The following is a 21,435-nucleotide window of genomic DNA, read 5'->3' as shown; positions in this document are numbered from 1 at the left end:
AGACACGTAATCCACAGCCACAAGTATGTATTGGTTCCCACGGGAGGAAGGGAAGGGTCCCATAAAGTCAATGCCCCACACATCAAAGATCTCAAGTTCAAGTATGGGTTTTTGAGGCATTTCATTCTTCTTGGAAATGTTTCCACTCCGTTGGCAAGCATCGCAAGTCTTCACAAATGCCCACGCGTCCCTAAAGATATGGGGCCACCATAGCCCATATTGCAAAACCTTTTGAACTGTCTTATTAACCCCCATGTGACCTCCGCAAGGGTCGGAGTGGCACATTTTCAGCACACTATGAACTTCTTCCTCCGGAGCGCACCTTCTTAGGAGACCATCTACACCTCTCTTGAACAAAATTGGATCATCCCATATGTAATGCCTTGCATCTCTCCTAATCTTCTTTTGTTGGTTCTTGGAGTAATCGGGGGGAAACTCCTCACAAGCTAAATAGTTTACCAAATCCGCAAACCATGGTAGAATCTTCTCCTTGAGGAGGTATAAAACATCATCCTTCAACTCATCACAAATGGACAGCCCATCATCTTCTTGTTGCTCCCTCTCCATGCGCGAAAGGTGATCCGCAACCACATTCTCGGCTCCCTTCTTGTCCCGGATCTCCACATGAAATTGTTGTAAAGAGAGGACCCATCAAAGGAGGCGTGGTTTGGATTCCTTCTTCGAAATTAGGTACTTGATGGCAGCATGGTCAGTATAAACAATCGTTTTGGAACCAATGAGGTAGTCCCAAAATTTCTCAAATGCATGAACAATGGCTAGGAACTCTTTCTCTGTAGTGGTGTAGTTCCTTTGTGCTTCATTTAAGGTCTTGGACATGTAATAGATCACGTGAACCCTCTTCTCAACTCGTTGCCCACGAACACCTCCAATAGCCGTATCACTAGCATCGCACATCAACTCAAAAGGTAGATCCCACCGTGGTCCTTGCACAATCGGTGCCGAAATCAAAGCTTTCTTAAGTGTGTTAAAAGCTTGTAGGCACTCTTTGTCGAACTTGAAGTCGACTTCCTTTTGCAATAAGGCAGTCAAAGGCTTGGCTATAAGAGAGAAATCTTTTATGAATCGCCGGTAGAACCCTGCATGCCCTAGGAATTGTCTTACCCCTTTTGCATTGACCGGTGGTGGTAGCTTTGCTATAACTTCAACCTTTGCTTTGTCTACCTCTATGCCTGCATTTGAGATCTTGTGACCGAGGACAATACCTTCTTCAACCATTAAGTGACACTTCTCCCAGTTCAGGACTAAATTCACTCTCTCACACCGTTGTAGGCACTTCCCCAAGTTCACTAGGCAATCATCAAAGGAGGCTCCCCCAACAGAAAAATCGTCCATGAAAACCTCCATCTTGGCCTCCAACATGTCCCCAAAAATGCTCATCATACACCGTTGAAAGGTGCCCGGTGCATTGCAAAGTCCAAAAGGCATTCTCATGTAGGCAAAAGTACCATATGGACAAGTAAAAGTCGTCTTCTCTTGGTCATCCGGGTTTATAGGTATTTGGAAAAACCCCGAATAACCGTCAAGAAAGCAATAATACTTGTGCCTAGTTAGTCTTTCGAGCATTTGATCAATAAAAGGGAGGGGAAAATGGTCCTTTTTGGTAGATGCGTTTAGACGTCTATAGTCTATGCACATCCGCCAGCCGGTCACTGTTCTAGTTGAGATGAGCTCACCATTCTCATTCTCAACTACAATCATTCCCCCCTTCTTAGGGACAACATGCACAGGGGAAACCCATCTAGAGCTTGAAATGGGGAAGATGATACCTGCATCAAGAAGTTTGGTGATCTCTTTCTTCACCACCTCCCCCATTTGAGGATTGAGTTTCCTCTGCCTCTCAATAGAAGGCCTCGCACCATCCTCGAGAGTTATGTGATGCATACATATAGCGGGGCTAATACCCTTGAGGTTATCAATGGTATAGCCTATGGCACTTTGATGCTCTCTCAATACATCACACAACTTTCGAGTTTGATCCGCATCTAAAGAAGTATTCACAATGACTGGATAAGTTGAATCAGGGCCAAGAAATTCGTACCTTAAATGTGATGGTAGAGGTTTCAATTCTACCTTAGGGGCCTCGTTTACCTCTTTTGTGGTGGCCTTAGCAAGTGCATACATGGGTGTAATTTCCTTGAAACCGTTATCACCATCATCTTTCTCTAGCATTTGCTCCTTTATGTACCTGCTCTCATCGGTATCACTTGGCTCAAGATCATGGTTAGTAGAAAGCAATAGTGTATGCATACTAGAGACAATCGAATCAATAGTGTCAATCATCATGCAGTTTTCGGAAGTAGACAAAGGATATTGCATGCTTTTGTTCAGATAAAATTCAAGGACCTCCTCTCCTACCTTTAAAGAAATCTTGGCACTCTTCACATCAATGAAAGCACCAGAGGTAGCTAGGAAAGGTCGCCTAAGAATAATAGGTATATGATTATCTTCATCCATTTCCAAAACTACAAAATCCACAGGTATCACAAATTTCCCAACTCGTAGGGGAACATCTTCTACCTTACCCTTAGGAAATTTGATCGAACGATCAGCTAACTGTAGGGTAATGTTGGTAGGAAGAAGTTCTTCTACCCCTAATCTTTGATATACAAAATATGGCATAAGACTAACACTAGCGCCAAGATCACATAATGCATTATCAATTTTCATTTTATTAATAGCACAAGGGATTGAGAAATTACCTGGGTCTCCCAATTTGGGAGGCATCTTGTTCATGATGATTGCACTACAATTCGCGGTGAGGTTAACAGTTTCCACCCCATCACAATTCCTCCTGCCACTCAAAATATCTTTCAAAAACCTAGCATAGTTAGGCATTTGTTTTATAGCGTCGGTGAATGGTATGGAAAGGTGAATTTGCTTCAAAGTATCTAAAAACTTACCGAATTGAACATCCAACTTATGTCTCACAAACTTATGGGGGTAAGGAAGTTTTTGCAATAGATTGGGTTCTTTGACTTCTGTTACTTCCTTTTCATTTAAGACCTCTACAGTTTTATCATTCTCTCCGGTCCTCTCCTCCTCACTCTCTATAACAGTATCAGTGGTAGGTGTAGTCACAGATTGACTCCTAGGGGGTACTACTTCATCGCTCCCCCTCAATGTCTTTCCACTCCTAGTGGTGATAGCATTTACAGAGTTTTTAGGGTCAATACCTTGAGGTGGGAGTTTTGACACTCCAACCCCATCATTTATAGCACTAGCCAACTGAGAAATCTGGGTTTCAAGCATTTTATTATGTGTCATCACTTCATTAAACTTTTTGTCATTGGTGGCCATGAAAGTGTTGAAAATTTTGGTCTGTGCTTCCATCATCTCCTCCAAACTAGTCCTTTGCGATGGTCCTTGAGCATTGTAGTTGTCATTAGAGGCTCGGGAGCCACGCGCATTAGACTGTTGGGGATTTTGATTTTGGAAGTTGTTCCTGTTACCATTGTTATTCCAATTTCCCCTTTTATTGGCATTCATGTTCTGATTGTATTGCCCTTGATTACCTGCATTTTGTTGGTAATTATTCTGATTACCAAAATTACCATGTTGATTATAAGACCTTTGGGGATTTTGGTCCCTTTGGTTCCTGTTTCCCCACTGGCTTTGCTGTTGGTAGTCAGAATTATTACCCTGTTGATTATAATTGTTCCCTCTTTGATTAGGTGGTAAATATCTGTTATTGTCATTCCTATGTCTATTATCATAAGACAAGGCATTGACTTGTTCATTATCACACTCATTACCATCATTATAGTTGGATTGAAATTGGGAATCTACATTACAGGCAGAGGTATCATGGTCATAAGACCCACAGTTTTCACAGAATATACATCCAGCAGGCATATTATTAGAGTTAGAGTGCATACCTTCTCCCTTATAATAGGATGGAAGATTTTGATGCGGTGGAGCGTTGAGCTTCTCTTTGATAATTGACATTTCCTTACCTAGATTTACAATTTGCGATGTCAAATTCCCGATTGCATTAAGATGGTCAACCGAATAGACCGCTCCTCCACTCTTGCTCATGGCCTCTCGCTCTCCATCTTGCCAATCCATGTGGTGTCGTACCACATCTTCTATGATATCAATGACTTCTTCTTCGGTTTTGTTCATAATGGGGCCACCTGCTCCCGCATCCAAACTGGTCTTCCCTTGAGGACTCAATCCCCCATAGAAAATCTGTAAAACTTGATATGTTGGGATTCCGTGGTGTGGGCACTCTCTTTGATACTCCTTGTACCTTTCCCATGCTTCGTAGATTGACTCCCCACTCCTTTGCCGAAATCCCTGGATCAAAGCTCTAGCATCGGCCGTCTTCTTTTGGGAATAAAATCTTCCCAAGAATTTTGTCGTGACATCATCCCAAGTATGTAGAGAGTTCGGCTTCACCTCCTTCTCTAACCATTCGAGAGCTCTCCCAATAAGTGAAAAGGGGAAAAGCTTCAATCTCACGAACTCTTGATTCACCCCATTAACCTTGATGGTATTGCAGTACTTCTCGAATTCGTTCAAATGAGCCAAAGGGCTCTCATGCTTGGCACCACTAAACTGCCTTCTCTCGATGAGGGTGATCATAGCCGGCCGGATCTCGAAATCATTGGCCTCAGTAGTGGGTGGAGCAATCCCACTTGAAGCTCTATAAGCCCCAGGAGTTCCCAACTCCTTAAGGGGTCGTGGTGCTGGCCGATTGGGTTGGCGCGGTATGTCTGCCATTGGAACATGTTGTGTGTTGTGTTCCTTTCCTTGAGAGTTTAATGACGTCAATCGAGATTTACGATTGCTCTTCAAAGTTCTTTCAATTTCTGGATCGAAGGGTATTAATTCTCTCTGTTTAGACCTGCGCATACACACTAACCAAACCAATTAAATAGCAGGGCTACAAGTGTAGCCAAAAGGGAAAAATCTTTTTCTGCTTTTTTATGATGAACTAGACTAAAGAAATCAAAAAGCAATTAACAAACACTGTTCCCCGGCAACGGCGCCATTTTGACAAGGGTTAAATCGGTCGCTACAATCTAACTCTCAATCAAACAATACTTATACGAACACCCTATAACCAAGTACAATGGAAAATAAAGGTTCGGTCCACGAGGAACGAGAGTAATTGCAAATCAATCTTAAACCTAAGCTAGTTCGAAATCAATGGAAAATGGTGTTCTAAAATAATACTAATAAGATGGAATAAATCCGCCTAACCATTGGTAACTAAGCAACAAGGAATCACAGAGACAAACGGGATATGCAAAGACTATAAGTCTGATTAATATCATGTGATAGGAAGACAACGGGCAATACTAAGCTTGGATTTCTCATGCACTTAACATTACTCGATACATAATCAAACCACATTCAATAATGAAATACTCAATTCACAATATCTTGTTCAAATAAAGAATATCATGCAATCAAATTCAAGATTCTAGGTTAGCTACTCCTATTATAATGAATTAACATGCAATCGCATATAATCAATTTAATCACAATCCGTTTATCAAAATCAATCCTCAATTACATAGATTACCTAGGCCGGGTTTCATCCCGAAACCCTAGCTAGGAGACTACTAACACATATTCATAATCAAAGCAATAATGAATTCCAAAATCATAATAGATATAAACATAAATTCTGATTAAGGAATAATAAAGCTTGATTAATAAAAAAGAATGAATAATACCAATTGTATTGATGTGAATTAATGGAAAAGTTCAGAACTTTGATATCCGTCGTCAATGAATAATACAAAGCATCTTTGCAAATCTTGCTTCAAATCAATCCAAGAAAACTAAAATCTCTAGAAATATCTCTAAGAAAACTAATGAATCTCTAATACTAAGAACGTTCTCCAATAACTCTCTACAAAGGCTCTCAAAACTATCACTAAAACTGTCCCTCGAATCCCCTTAAAGTTGGGTCTTATATACGTCTTCTAATTCGGAGAAGTCAAGCGCGCAGTTAACCTTGGATCAGCACGGCCCTGCTGAATTTGGCACGGCCGTGCTAGCTTGTCAGTAAGTAAACCGGATTTCTTCTTCAAATTGGCACGGCCGTGCTATATATGGCACGGCCGTGCAGCTTCCTGGCACGACCGTGCTAAAAATGGCACGGCCGTGCTGAATATGCTCTAGCACGGGGCTCATACTGAAGCTGACACGGGCACGGGCAACATCTGGCACGGCCGTGCTAATGGCCTGCACGGCCGTGCGGGTGCGTGGATACTGACACGGCCGTGCTATTGGCTTGCACGGCCGTGCTGCCTTTCCTGGGGTTGCTTGCTTATAGGCCAGCACGGGTGTGCCTATGGTAACACGGTCGTGTTGCCTGTGCTATGTAATCAATGCACGGCACTTGAACTTCCTTAAATCCTCGGACTCCGGTCAAGGCTAGCTCGGTTACGCATCAAGGGCTCGGGATCCGATTAAACTCGGTTGATATTACCTGAAAACACATCAAAAACAAACCGAAAACCCGTGAAGCACGTAATATGGGGAACGTAAGCATAACAAGGTGATAATCGGCCAAAGCGGCCCCAAATACATCCAAAATCATCCTAAAATATGCTCTAAAGCGCGCCCTAAAGTGCGCTTGTCAGTGAGATATTTCTTATTTTTCTTTATTCTCTTTTATTTTCTTAGATGCATAGTTTAGGATTAGTTTTAGGAAAAGTTGAATGGTTTCGAGGATGGATGCTTTTAAAACCTAGAGTGTTTGAGATCATTGGCGATGTTGTCATTTGATCACTTGTTTGTTGATTGGGAATTACATGTTTAACTTGCATATTCGTTCCATTCTTTATTTTCCATCTTTTCCTTTATCTGTGTTTTTCTTTTTCTCCTTTCTCATCTTTTATTTTTCTTTCTTTTTGTTTTTGGTTTTCGGTATGTTTTGAGGCTTTTTTGTCATCTTTTTGTTTTTCTTTTGAATTGGACTATATACAATCGATTTCAGCTTTTGAATGAATATATGTCTAAATGGTATGGGTATGCACAGTTTGAGAATATGCTTGGTTGACTCTAGGATAGGTGTATGCTAAGGTAGCATGTTCTATAACTAGGAGGATCATGAAACCGGTTTTTACTTGTTTGTGGCATGTTTGTAGTTGCTTCCTATGGTCGATTTGACACCTATAGTGAGTTTTTGCTACATCCATGTGAGGTTCATCATTTTTCAAGCCTTCTACATATTTTGCATGAGCGACATGGATCCTTGACTATTGCGGACCTAATCTTGAATCTTGACTAATAATTCTCAAACACGAGACAGAACAATCTAGGGAGAACAAAGGCATCTTTTCGGGGTGGTAATTTTTCTTTTTCTAGGTTTAATTTTCTTCTTTTAGTTCTTTGGGTTTACATTTGCCTTTTTGCTAACCATTGAGCCTTTTCCCTTCTTTTCAAGCCACATCTTTAGAATTTTTAGCCTTTTGTTTCTTTTTATTCCATTTTTGGAGTTTGTGGTTTATAAGTATGGATATTGGTTCCTTTTGTAAGCAAGCTTATGTTTTGTGAATATTTCGTGATTAATGTAAAATGATTGATGGGAAAATCCGTCCAAAGTGTAAAAAAGGAAAGGACTTAATAAATGCAAAATTATAAAAGCAAAATTAAAGAGGCATGGACATTTGTTTTGAAAATTTTGAAAATAAACAATGAAAGAAAAAAAAATTGAAAATGAGAAAATTCCAAAAATATTTTAATGTGACTCTTTTCCTCTTCAAGCATTGAGGACAATGCTTCTTTTTAGCTTGGGGGTGAAGCTTTTACGCTTTTTGTATATATGCTATTAGATATATCTTTGAATAAGCTTGGGGGTTGGGGTTGTTAGTTTGTTTTTGTTTGGTGACTTCTCAGTTTTGGTGTTGAGATTTGGTCAATCTTTGCTTCATCACCTAGGTGTACCACCAAATTTTAAAATTTTAGCCTACCCCTAACCTTTTGCGTTTATGTTACAACCATGGGGAAAAGACCTTTTGACCTAGAGGTTGAGTCAAATTTCGAGGACGGGCATGATGAGTTAAAGCCTAAAGAGAGGGGATGCATAGTCAAGACGTTGTGTAGCCCCCAAAAGTGTTTCTTTTTCGGCTCCTTCAAGGAGCTATTAAGATGCTCATTAGAGGGAGATTTGAGATTCTAGGAAGAACGCGGTAAGATCGAATGGGATGAAGGTTAAAATTGTGATACTAGTTCTCTATGCTTAGCATAATTTATATTTCAATCAACCTAAGATATCTTGAAACGTGCATACCCCTATTTGCTTAAGAAAGATGTTTATTCATTTGAAATGTGGTCATTTTGTAAAGTCCAATTCGTAAAGGTTTCAATTTTGGTTTTCTTTATTTTACTTTCCTTTTTGTGGTTTGCCTCATGTATGTTGGTGGAGAGTTATAGGTTAAGCACTTAGGAAACCTTTACGAGACCTCACTCGTCCTGATAGGCGACTTTGGGGTTTAAAGGGCTTGTTGTAGCTAAAAACAACCGTGATTCCTACGTTAGTGAGTGTTAGTGTATATTCTCGTCTTATGTCTCTCTTTTTCTTTTTGAATAAGTCTTTCATCCTTATTCTTTCTTGCTTTGTTTTGCTCGAGGACAAGCAAAAGTTTAGCTTGGGGGAATTTGATGAGTGTCATTTATGGCACTCATTTGGTTCTTTTTAGGGTGAATTTCATGTTATTCTATAGCTATTTTACTTAGCTTTTCCTCGATTTTACTCCTTATTTCTTTTAGTTTGCATATTCTTAGTTGGATTTCTTTCTTTATGCATTTCTTGGTTTATTTTGTTATTTTACCTTTTATTTGCTCGTTTTCCTTTATTTTTCAGGTTATGGTCGTTATCCAAGTTTCTCGAGGCCTCATCCCAAGTTTAGCATTGATTAGGATGTCTAACGTTCCCCATTTGAAGCTCAATCATGGAGAAGTTCAAGTTCCTAAGTCCTTAAGCTGTGCATTCAAGATGTGGGGGCATGATTTCTAGTGTTTAACCCATAAACATGGAGTTTAGAAACTGCAAGGTCCCGTGTTTATCAAGAGAATTAAGTGGAACGCACGAGGAGAATCGACATGATAGGGAAGAAGCTGCCATGTTCCCTGGCGCGGGCGCGCGGCCTGGTGGGGCTGGAGCGTCTCTCTTGGGCGCGGGCGCGCCTGTATGGTTCTTTGTTCCGTAACCAGATTTACGCGGCCACGCTCTCTCTTATAGTTGGTCGCGTCGGTACGGGTTTATTTGGGGACAATCTAACTAATTTATCTTCGTTAGTTTTACTATATATAGATTTTCTTTCTATTTTTAGGGAGAGTTTAATTTTTCAGAAATTAGAATAGAATTAGGTTAGATTTTTACAGAGCGAAACTCTAGTTTGTAGTGAGAGAAGTTCTTTATTGATGATTGAAGATTGATGATTCCAAGTGTTCTTCTCCATTGAATTGAAGCAAGTTTGTAAGGATTTCTTTACTTTAATGCAATCTTAGTTTGATCTCTATTTCTTTGTTAATAGTTCAAGTTGATTGATTTTTAATTTGGTATTTTTTTATTAATATGATGATGATGAATTTATCGTTTAGTTAAGTTTTGATATTGATTTCCATGAGTAGTGAGTAGTTTTCTTGCTAGGGAAATGGTGAAGCATATATGAGTAATGGATTTATGCTAATTGGGGGAAATTGATGGAGTTGATGTTGTGATTAAATTGGTTGATTGATTATGTGCATGTGTGTGTTTAGTTTAGGAGTGATCAACCTAAGTTTCTCATAGTAGATTGCATTGTAGGTTCACATTGATGTGGAAATTGGATTTGTGGCTTACATTTGTCGATTGAGTAGGTTTGCAATTTTCCTAGATAGAGTCTCTCGTAGTTGGCGCTATTTTGACCTTTAGGAGATTAGCTTACCATATTCTCTTGATTGCTTAATTGATTTTCCCTCGCAACACTTGACTTAGTCATCTCCAATCCCAATTAGTTGAATTAATTACGAGTTTATGTGGATCCGTACCCTAGCGCTTGATAAATTTGATTTCATTTCGATTCTTTGATTGGTAGAATCGAAATAGCTTAGCTTTGACATTACCATTCACCTTCCATTCCTAGTGGTTCGACCCTCGACTTACTCTATGCTTGGTATAGGGGTGTGTTGAGAGATTACAGATTGTGTTTTGCCCGAGGGTAGATTAGTTTTCAACGACCTAGTCTCGCCCTAAATCAACATATCCCTAGCCGTCAGAGCTAGGCGGCTTTATTTATGGCCGACTCTGGAGTCAGATGCAATGGAATTTGTTAGACAATGTGACAAGTGCCAACGATTTAGTAAGCTTATCCATCGCTCGGCTACTGACCTGACAACAATCCACAGCCCGGTCCCGTTTGCTAAATGGGGCATTGACATCTTAGGTCCGTATACGCCTACACCAAGCGGAAAACGATATATACTCGTGGCTGTGGACTATTTCACCAAGTGGGTGGAAGCAGAGGCGTTAAAAGGCATCAAGACAAAGATGTCATCTCCTTCATATGGAAGAACATTATCACCCGGATCGGGGTACCTATGTCTATGGTATTCGATAATGGACCACAATTTGAGATGCCTCAGCTCAAAACTTGGTTGGTAGATCAAGGGATCTCCCACTATTTGGCATCAGTCGGCCAACCCCAAGCAAACGGCCAAGTTGAAGCCTTCAACAAACTCATCTCAGACGGTATTAAGAACAAAGTTGAAAAAGCCGGTGGTTTATAGGCTGAAGAGCTAATTCATGTCCTATGGGCCATCTGGGCAACAGAAAAAGGGGAAACCAGCAAGACCCCGTTTCTCATGGTTTACGGCGCTGAAGCCATCTTGCCCATTGAACAGTGTTTAGGGTATTTTTACCCTAGACACGTGGACCAATGAGAGGTCGCCGCGTGTCGAGCTTAGAATGTTGCTCAGCATGCTCTTGACACTTGGCTCCCTCAATGGCGGCCTTCAAAGGGACAGATTCCTAAGAACGCCGTAAAACGACGGCGCAGCCCACTAAAATCTAGGTCAAGTAATGTGAATTATTGATCCCAAATCAACAAAACACAAGGGATATGTTTAAGTCTAATTCTATACAGGAAATCCACCAAGAATTAAACAAAAACTAAGATTAATCAATTAAGAATCCACTTAATTAATCAATCCAAACGAATGTTTTAACTAAAACAAGCAAAACAGCAATTGATCGCAATCAACCAAAACTCAAGTATGCAACTTAAGAAATAAATCTGAATATTAATCTCTATTATAATTTGTGTGTTTTACAGCCCTATTTATAGACTTAGTTTACCTAGGAAGATTAGGAAAAGTTCCTAATTTAATCCTAATTAAACTAGAATTCTAACTTGCTTGAAGAGCAAGCACCTTGGCGCACAAGCATACACCAAACTCCTTGGAGAACAAGCACACGCCTAACTGATTTATTTTGCTAACTAACTGATGTTTAAAGAAACTAAATAAAGATTAAAGATCCTAATGCTTGAACCAAGAAAAATCCTTTCAAGTGAAAGGTAAAAACTTGTAAGCAAAAATCTAAGTAAAGAAAATTCAAGAAAGTTCAAGAAAGTGAACTAGACTCCAAGAAAAGCCACTAAGCAAACCGTGGCTTTGCTTTGATATCCAAGAAAGTGTCCATGCAATGCTTGGCTTGAATCAATGTTTAGGGACAAGCTATCTTGATGCATGATAAGCAAATCTTCGAAGTTCTCCATGCTTAGACTTGCATCATCCTCCTCTTCTTCGAAAGAATTTGTCCTCAAATCTCGAAGTTCTTCATCATGAATATACTTAGCCAAATCGCCAACATTGAATGTAGCATTAACTCCATATTCTCCCGAAAGTTCTAACTTATAAGTATTGTCATTGATCTTCTCAATAATCTTGAAAGGACCTTCACTTCTAGGCATCAACTTATTCTTGCGTTTTCCTGGAAATCTTTCCTTTCTCAAATGTAACCATACCAAGTCTCCAACATTGTAACCTTGTTGCTTTCTATGCTTGTTTGCTCTAGCTTTGTACATGTCATTTACTTTCTTTATTCTTGTTCGGACTTGAGCATGTAATTTCAGCATACTCTTCAACTTAGACTCGGCATCTTTGTGAATTAACTCACCCTTAGGCAATGGAACAAGATCAATTGGATGTTTCGGATTGACTCCATAGACTACCTCAAAAGGACTATGTTTGGTAGCATATGTAGGTGATCTATTATAAGAAAACTCCGCATGAGCTAACTTGATGTCCCAATCCTTTTGTGTCTTACTCACTAACCCACGCAAAAGCGCACCAAGAGTACGATTAGTAACCTCGGTTTGTCCATCAGTTTGTGGATGGTAAGATGTACTAAAGAGATATTTTGTTCCCACAAGCTTCCATAGAGACTTCCAAAAGAAACTCATGAACTTTGTATCTCGATCACTCACAATAGTTTTCGGAATTCCATGCAATTTAACAATCTCTTTGAAGTATAATTCTGCCACTTTCATAGCATCATCCACTTTGTGACAAGGAACAAAGTGAGCCATCTTAGAAAACCTATCCACAACAACCATAATAGAGTCTTTCCCCCGTTGTGTTCTCGGCCATCCCACAATAAAATCCATAGAAATATCTTCCCAAGGTGAATCTGGAACAGGTAAAGGAGTATACAAGCCTTGATGAAAAGTAGCCATCGCTTTTTGACAAGTTGCACACCTAGAAATAACTAGTTGCACATCCGTGAGCATCTTAGGCCAATAGAAGTGTTCTTGTAACATACTCAAGGTCTTTGTAATGCCAAAGTGACCAGAAATTCCTCCCCCATGAGCTTCTCTAACAACTAGCTCTCTAATAGAACACTTAGGAAGACAAAGTCGATTTCTTTTGAAAAGAAAACCATCTTGCAGCAAATAAGAACCCACGGCTCCTTTAGAACACTCTTCAATCAATGGGCAAAATCCTCATCACTTTCATAGTATTCTTTGATCAATTCAAAAGTAAGTAGCTTGCTATTTATAATTCCAATTGATTTGGGTATTTTATACCCAGCCAGGTGGCCCAATCAGAAAGCGCCACGTGTCCTCCGTATAGGTGCCATTTGGACCTATGGAATGATGACACATGGAGGGTGGACTCTTCTCCGTCCTACGTGGACTGAAGGTCTAGCAGGGACCATTAAGGTGGCGACACGTGTCACTCAAAAAGTGCTTCAGAATCCTTTTGGGCACAGTGACACGTGTCACTCAGGCATTAGCCCTGGGATGGCAGCCTTCTAAGGCCCAAATCCCGAGGCGCCGCAAAACAGCGTGACCTAATTCCTAGGTCACAAGATCTTAGGAAGGCACACTTTTCAAAAGGACCCTATAAATAGGGACATTATGTCATTTATGACAGAAACAGAGAGAGAATTTTGACACGCAATACGAGACAATACGTCACTTATCACACTTTACCTGAGCTTGGAATCCTAGCAGATAACTTTACTTCCGCACGTTTTATTTCCGAACGTTTGCTGACTTAATGTTCGGAGGCGGACCCCCAACCATCTGGAGATCCGTTTGCTTTGCAGGTACAGGCGTCCTAAGTTGAATCCAGTTTCAGTGTTGTAACTCTCCCGAGGGACAAAAACCCCCGAAACATTTGGCGCCGTTTGTGGGGAGAGTACCTCTTGAATGGCTTCACAAGAACCTGTACCAAATCCGGAGGCCATTCGGCCTCCAAATGATGTACTGGTCCAAACGGACCATGACTCAGGTGACGACGCTGATGTCGAAACCTATGTGGATCCAAATGGATCCCTCATCTCTAAACGCATCCGCAGTAAGGAACGGCGGGAGCGTCCCCATGTTCAGGAAGGACCAAGCAAAACTGCTGGTCAACCAAAGAAACCCTTGGGGCGGCCAGTTGATCCTTCCCAGGAGGCAGGATCAACTCCCGTCACTCGGGATGAACTAATGACTCTCCTGAGCAGTCTTAGGGGAGAAATCAAACAACTCGCCTCTAAGAAGTCGCCTGCCCCTAGAAAGGAGCAGTCGGCCAAGAAGCCAGCCCATGCTGGCAAACAGAAGTCGGTCAGGGACCGTCAGCCAACTCCTCATCCTGCCCCTAAGGAGAAGGCCCGGCCCCAATTTGATCTCACTCGGCTCCGTTTCCCAGAAACGAGCACAAGAAAGCCCATCCGGCATGTACAGCCGGATGGCAGCAAAAAGACGTTCTCTAACGCTCGACAATACATCAAGGAGAAGAGAACTCAGCTATCAGAGTCGGCTTCAACGTTGACTTATCATGATAGCTTTCGGAATACCTCTGTGAGGTGTTCCCAATCTGTACATGAGACCCCAGCAAGAAGCCAAAGGGTTCAGTCAGGGCCTCATGTGATTCAATTCGCCCAGTACATGGCACCGCCACTGTACCAGGCGCTAGTAGTATCTTACATGCAGCCTACCCTCTACGGGGGACAGGCGGCATACGGCTATTAGCCGATGGACTGGCAGCTTAGGTTGCAGCACCTTGGAGATCAACCCTCTGCTTTCTGGTTGGAGCCTATGACGGGACCTCCAACCTAGAGGACCACCTGTTGGCATACACCCACCTTATGTATTTAAAAGGGTTGGATGATGCCGTATGGTGTCGTTGCTTTCCAGCCACCCTGAAGGGCATAGCCCAGCAGTGGTTTGGCAACCTGTCGGCTGGCTGCATAAATAGCTTCAAGACTCTTGCGTTCTTATTTGCATCAAACTTCTCTATGAACATCCCTGCCAAAAAGACAAGTCTTGACTTGGGCAATGTACAGCAGGGAGATAGAGAAGGTTTGCGATCCTACGTCAGGCGGTTCAATGTGGTCCGAATCCAGATTCATGGGTTGTCTGATGAGGTCGCCTTCACAGACTTCTTTAAGGGTCTGAAGGACGGGTCTACTTTTAAGTACGAACTCGTCCGTAAACAAATTTTTACCCTACAAGGAGCCTTGCGAGAGGCGGAAGCCTACATACAGGCGACCGAACTCTGCTCCTCCAATAAGCAGTCGGACCATAAGAAGTCCGACCGGCAGAAAGAGAGTCGGCCTGCTCAGCCGGCTCCTAAGCCAGAAGAGAGCAAAAAGAAAAAGCTAGTATGGGCCATTGATAACTATGATCAACCGGCCTAGAAGAAGAAAAAAGAATGGAAACCGTACGTCCCAAGGTACGAATTCCACAAGTACTGTGACGGGCGTTAGAACGGTCGCACATTCCACACTCAATCAAATAAATTTATAAATCCTAAAACTAACCCCTAAACAAGACTTGTTCTTAATCTAATGCCTAAGCTATGCCACTACAACTACATTAAAACACATATAAAGAACAAGGTATGATAAAGTCTACTAGGGGAAAAGATCCACTTAGAACAATTAATAAGCTAATGAGAATCCATTTGATAATCAATCATGCAAAGAAAGAATTATAATGAGAATTAACTACACTCAAAAGTAATCTCTCAAATTCCTAGCCTAGATCCCTCATTGACTAGGTGCATAGAAGAAAATTACCCAAAATGCAATCAAATATATCATTTCTAATTCACAATCCCTTGTCAAACTAAAACCAATATGAAATTAAGTGTGCTATCATGGGAGATCAATCCAATCTAAAACAAACAACATGCCAACATCAATTCAATCAATTTAATCACACAATTATCATCAAATTTATCTCAAATAACTCAAATAATCATTACAAAGCCTCACTCAACACCTAGTAGAAGGGAAACTACTCAAGCATAATGAAAGCAACTTAATAAAGCAATAAGAGAAGAGAAAGTAAGAAATGCTCATTGATATAAGATGGAGATCTTCAAATTCCTCATTTGATTATCCAAAATCCATGAAAACCATTGTGCTCCTCACTTTCTCTCTCTAAAATTTTGAGAGTTTCTCTCTCTAAAACCTAAAACTAACCTAAAATGTATTCTAAACTGAAAAAAATCTCTTTCTTTAATGAGCAAAAAAAATCTATTTATACCCCTTACAAAATTGCTTAGGAAGCTCCGCAAAAAGTCAGCTGAAACGGGAAAAGGTCCGACCGAACTCTTGGTAGGTTCGGTCGGACTTAGGGTAGGTTTGGCTGAACTCAGGGTAGGTTCGGTCGAACCTCCCTGATCCTTTTTTGGTTGAACATGCCGAAAACTTGGTTGAAACTGCCTTGGAGGTTCGGTCGAACTTTTCAAAAGTTTGACCACACCTTGGTTAGACCGAACCTCTTAGAGGTTCGGCCACACCTCCTCTTGAACTTCCTCTTCTTGCTTCCTCTCCTTCCCTTTTGCTCCTCTTGTCTTTGTCCATGCCTCCATACTTGGCCAAGGGGCCTCCTACCGTGCTTAGGACCTCCATGGAACCTGCAAAAGATAGCAAAGATAACGAGAGCATGGGGATGATAAAATTATGCATAAAGATTATCAAAACAAGCGCAAATAAGCATACTTTTCATCCATAAACAAAAGAAAGCCATAAGAGGAGAAAAGAGGTAGAAAAACCTAAGAAAAACAGGAGAAAAGAGACCAATACACTACCCCTAAGGGTAACATAAATGTCACTCATCAAACACCCCCAAGCTTAACTTTTGCTCATCCTCGAGCAAAACAAAACAAACACAACGGAAAACGATGTAATTTTTTTTTTAAAAAAAAACAATAAAATAAAATAAAACTAGAAGAGAAAGAATATTCACTAACTCACTTTCGTAGGAATCACGAATGCATTTAGCGCATGCATCAAGCACTTTAAACCCCATAGATCGCTCTAGAGGACGAGTATGCTCTCGTAAGGGTGTCCTAAGAGTTTAACCCATAACTCTTGTCAAAAATCAAGGCAAAGCAATAAACAAATAGATAAAATAAATTGAAGTAAAAGAGAGGTTACAAGCGTTCTTAAGTGGATTTTTACAATGGAACAAGCACTAAAGAATGTCAATCTTTCTAAAAAAAAATATAAAGGTATGCACGTTCTAAGATGTCCAAGGTTGATTGAAACATAGCATATGCTAAGCATAGAGAACTAACGGAAACATATTCCACCTTTTGTTCCAACTAATCAAACCACAACCTCTCTACAAGTTTCAAATCAACTTTCAAGTTAGCTTCTCATGATTCCACGAAGGAACCAGAAAATAAGTAAGAAATTCAAAACATGAGAAGGTTACCCAACATCTTGGCTATGCAAACTCGCTTTATAGGCTTGATTCCTATTTCCTGCCACCACTAAATGACTTAACCCTCTAGGATCAAAAGGACTTTCAAGGTTGTAATACACAGGCTAGGAGAGTAAAGGTGTGGAAAACTTTTGAAATTGGTGGTAAACCTACATGTGAAGCTCGGGTGGAACTTTTTCCACAAGATCCAAACGAATCCAAAACAAAAGTACCAACTATGCTCATAAAATAAATTTCCCCCAAGCTTATTTAAAATAAACTAAAAAAATAGGGAAAAAAAAACAACTATAACAAAATCATTTTGTGCTTTTCATTCTTCTTTTACCTTTTTGTTTCGACATTTTTTATTTTTTTTCATTTAAAAGTCCTTGCCTCTTTAACTTTGGACGACTTTTTCTCAAAATGCATTTGCTTTTATGCACAAACTTATATACAACACATACTTGCTTTGCAAATAAACTCATAATTCTAAACTTGCACCATAAACAATAAAACAAGCTCGAAAACTAAATTGCTTCACAAAACTAAAGGTAGAAAGTGAAACCAAGGCTTCAAGGCTTGTATTGTGGCTAGAGAAAAGAAGGTATATGGCTCAAAAGGGCTAGCAAGAGGGGAAAATATAAACTAAACTCAAAAATAGAAAATCTATCCTATAAAAAGAGAAATTCCTTTGTCATCCCCTAAAGTGGCACGGTCGCGATCTTGGGAGCTAAAAGTCAAGTTCTAGATACGAGAATGCAATAGCCAAGGATCCAAATATGCCGCTCAACAAAGTATGATGAAGGCTTGAACAATTTACCTCACTAGGGATAGCAATAACTAACTCTTGATTTCATATCCACCATAGAGAGCAACTCCATCTCACCACAAGCAAGTGAACTAGGGCTTCATGGTCTCAAAGTTCTTAACAACTACCTTAGCATATCATATCCTAGAGTCAACCTTACACATTCTCAAACCGTGCATACCTTTATAATTTAGGAATAAGGACATTTAAGAATACAAGTCCAAGCGTATTATGTCAAAAGTAAGAACAAAACAAAACACATTGCAAATTTGCCTTGATAGAAACAAAATCTTTTTGGAATTTTCAAAATAAAGAAAATGGAAATGCATATACAAATGTGCATGGCATATATGAATCAAAATTCCACCAAACATGATAGAATACCCTCCCCCAAGCTTGAATGAGGCAACATGCTCAAACTTTAAACCAAAGAATCCATGGGAGGAGAAAAGAAAAAAAGTCATCCAACCAACCAACATATGTCCAACAAGTCACAAATCATTAGAGGAAGAGCAAGGAAGGATATTACCGGATATTAGGTGGGTATAGTACCCGCAAATGACCCAATTAAACCTTCTTGAAGCCGACTACCTCTAAAATTGAATCTTGTTTTCCATGTGCTAGCAAAAGTGGAGTCAAACTTCCTTGATTCTTGATCCAAACCAATGCATAAGAGTATATTAAGTTATGTACCTAGCACCAAGCACACAAACATTTCCATGAGGCCAAAAACTATCCTAAAAAAAAAAATGAAAGCAATAAACACGGGTTACTTCCCGAGAAAGGCTTGCTTAAGGTCCAAGCTTGACCGCTCTAGTAAATAATATTGCAAGGATCGTAAGAGCTTATCAAATGCACTACTACACATTTCATAAGAAAGAAGGTAGGAAAATGACGGGAAGATAACGTGCAACAAGGATAGTGCACGCAAATGAGGAGAGAGATGCCAAGAAAAAGAAGAAGAAGAATCAAAAGAAAATTCAACGAAAGAAGAAGAAGAAAAAAAAAAGAAAAGGAAGGCAAACTCTCCTTAAAATGTTTTTTGGTGGCAAAATCACCCTTTTCCTCAATAATCGATGAGTGGGGAGCTTGAAGATCACAAATAGAAAGAGGGTCCCCAATAGGCTCTTTGAGAAAAGAAGGGAGTGACATGGGATAGGAGGGAACATGATCAAATTGTCTTGAAAATGGAATATGATGACGTGGGGGGATAGGAGAAATGGTCTCACAAATGATCTCATTTTCACAACCTTGCTTCTCATCACTAATAAGGAAATGAAAATTAATCATTGAATTCTCAAAAGAAGAAAACTCGTGATCTACATCTCCCTCAAACAACCAATCTCCAAGAGAAACAACCTCATCTTCCAATTCCCTATCACGACGATAAACAACATTTCCCTTAGAAATCTGAAAGCCTAAGATCTCAAAACCATGCATGAATGGATGCAAATTCATCTCAAATTCATCTCTTTCCCATGAAGCATTCTCAATGAACCCACTCAAAATGTCATTATTTTTCACTTGTACCTCACAAAATAAATGGGACATAATCTCGAATGAGTCCAAATACTCATGAATAGAGGAATCACAAACATGCACTTGGTCAAAATAAGAAAGAGGGTTTTGATTCATAAAATCATCATTTAATTCACTCTCAACTCTCTTTCCTTCACTCAAAATCTCATTGTTGTCTTCCTCACAATCTTTTGATTGCACAAAAACATCATCATCATCATCTTCAATACACACATGGGATTTGAAAGATTCAAGATCATGCAACAAAGATGACAATTGGCTTTCTAGCTCTTCCTTTCTCCTTATTACCTCCTCAATATGCTCTTCACTCCTATTCATCATCTCCAATTGACTTCTCATAGAATTTAAAAACAACTCCTTACTTGGCCCAAAAGTAGAATCAAGATCAACACACCTAATAAGGGATTCTAAATAATCAATCGGACACTCACAGGATGAAGAAAATTGAGGGTTAACAAGTGGAGGAGGATCACAACCAAGATTGTAAGCATCAACTTTAGAAGGATGAGTATAATCATCATCACGGGGAGAGGCGGCACAATCAAGCATATAAGATTCATTATTGGGAGAAAAAGGTACATCACAAGAAGGCATGCTAAATAATGAAGAATAATGAAACACACCATGCTCATCAACATTGGAATGCACCTCATCATCATGAACAATAGGGGAAATAGAGTTGAAATCATTTGTTCTAGGTTCACTAATGAGATCATGTGACAAATCATGGGAATGCATGCTAACATTAGAAGAATCGACACATTGCACATCAATATTAGAAACATGATTACCCTTATTGTAAACATCCCTAGCAAACCATACATAAAAATCCCAAGCATCATGAGTTGATAATGCTTTAAATTCACCATTATACATGCATTCAAAAATATCCCTAGTTTGCTTATTCAAACCAAAATAACAAATCTCAGAAGCCTCCCAAAAACTATAACAATTACGATCTACAAGTCCCTTAAGTCTATTGAAATAATCACAAAAGGCTCATTATCATACTGAGGAAATGAGAAAGATGCCATTTTTTAATTTTTTTAACAAAAACAATCAAACAAACAAAAAATAAATAAACAAAAAAAAAAAGTATACACAAAGACCTAGACTCAAGCAATATAAAACAATCAAGCATTGACATCGTTCCCCGACAACGGCGCCATTTTTACGGGCGTTAGAACGGTCGCACATTCCACACTCAATCAAATAAATTTATAAATCCTAAAACTAACCCCTAAACAAGTCTAGTGGTAAGTTCAGAGTCGAACCACAAGGAACGGTAATGCTAGATTGATCTTAATTTAATGCCTAAGCTATGCCAAAGTCGATTTACGGATAAAGGACACTACAACTACACTAAAACACATATAAAGAACAAGGTATGATAAAGTCTACTAGGGGAAAAGATCCACTTAGAACAATTAATAAGCTAATGAGAATCCATTTGATAATCAATCATGCAAAGAAAGAATTATAATGAGAATTAACTACACTCAAAAGTAATCTCTCAAATTCCTAGCCTAGATCCCTCATTGACTAGGTGCATAGAAGAAAATTACCCAAAATGCAACCAAATATATCAATTCTAATTCACAATCCCTTGTCAAACTAAAACCAATATGAAACTAAGTGTGCTATCATGGGAGATCAATCCAATCTAAAACAAACAACATGCCAACATCAATTCAATCAATTTAATCACACAATTATCATCAAATTTATCTCAAATAACTCAAATAATCATTACAAAGCCTCACTCAACACCTAGTAGAAGGGAAACTACTCAAGCATAATGAAAGCAACTTAATAAAGCAATAAGAGAAGAGAAAGTAAGAAATGCTCATTGATATAAGATGGAGATCTTCAAATTCCTCATTTGATTATCCAAAATCCATGAAAACCATTGTGCTC

The sequence above is a fragment of the Chenopodium quinoa genome, unplaced genomic scaffold (genome assembly GCF_001683475.1).
Source record: "Chenopodium quinoa cultivar QQ74 unplaced genomic scaffold, ASM168347v1, whole genome shotgun sequence".
In the NCBI taxonomy this organism is placed as follows: Eukaryota; Viridiplantae; Streptophyta; class Magnoliopsida; order Caryophyllales; family Amaranthaceae; genus Chenopodium; species Chenopodium quinoa.
Note: the sequence above shows the minus strand (reverse complement) of the source record.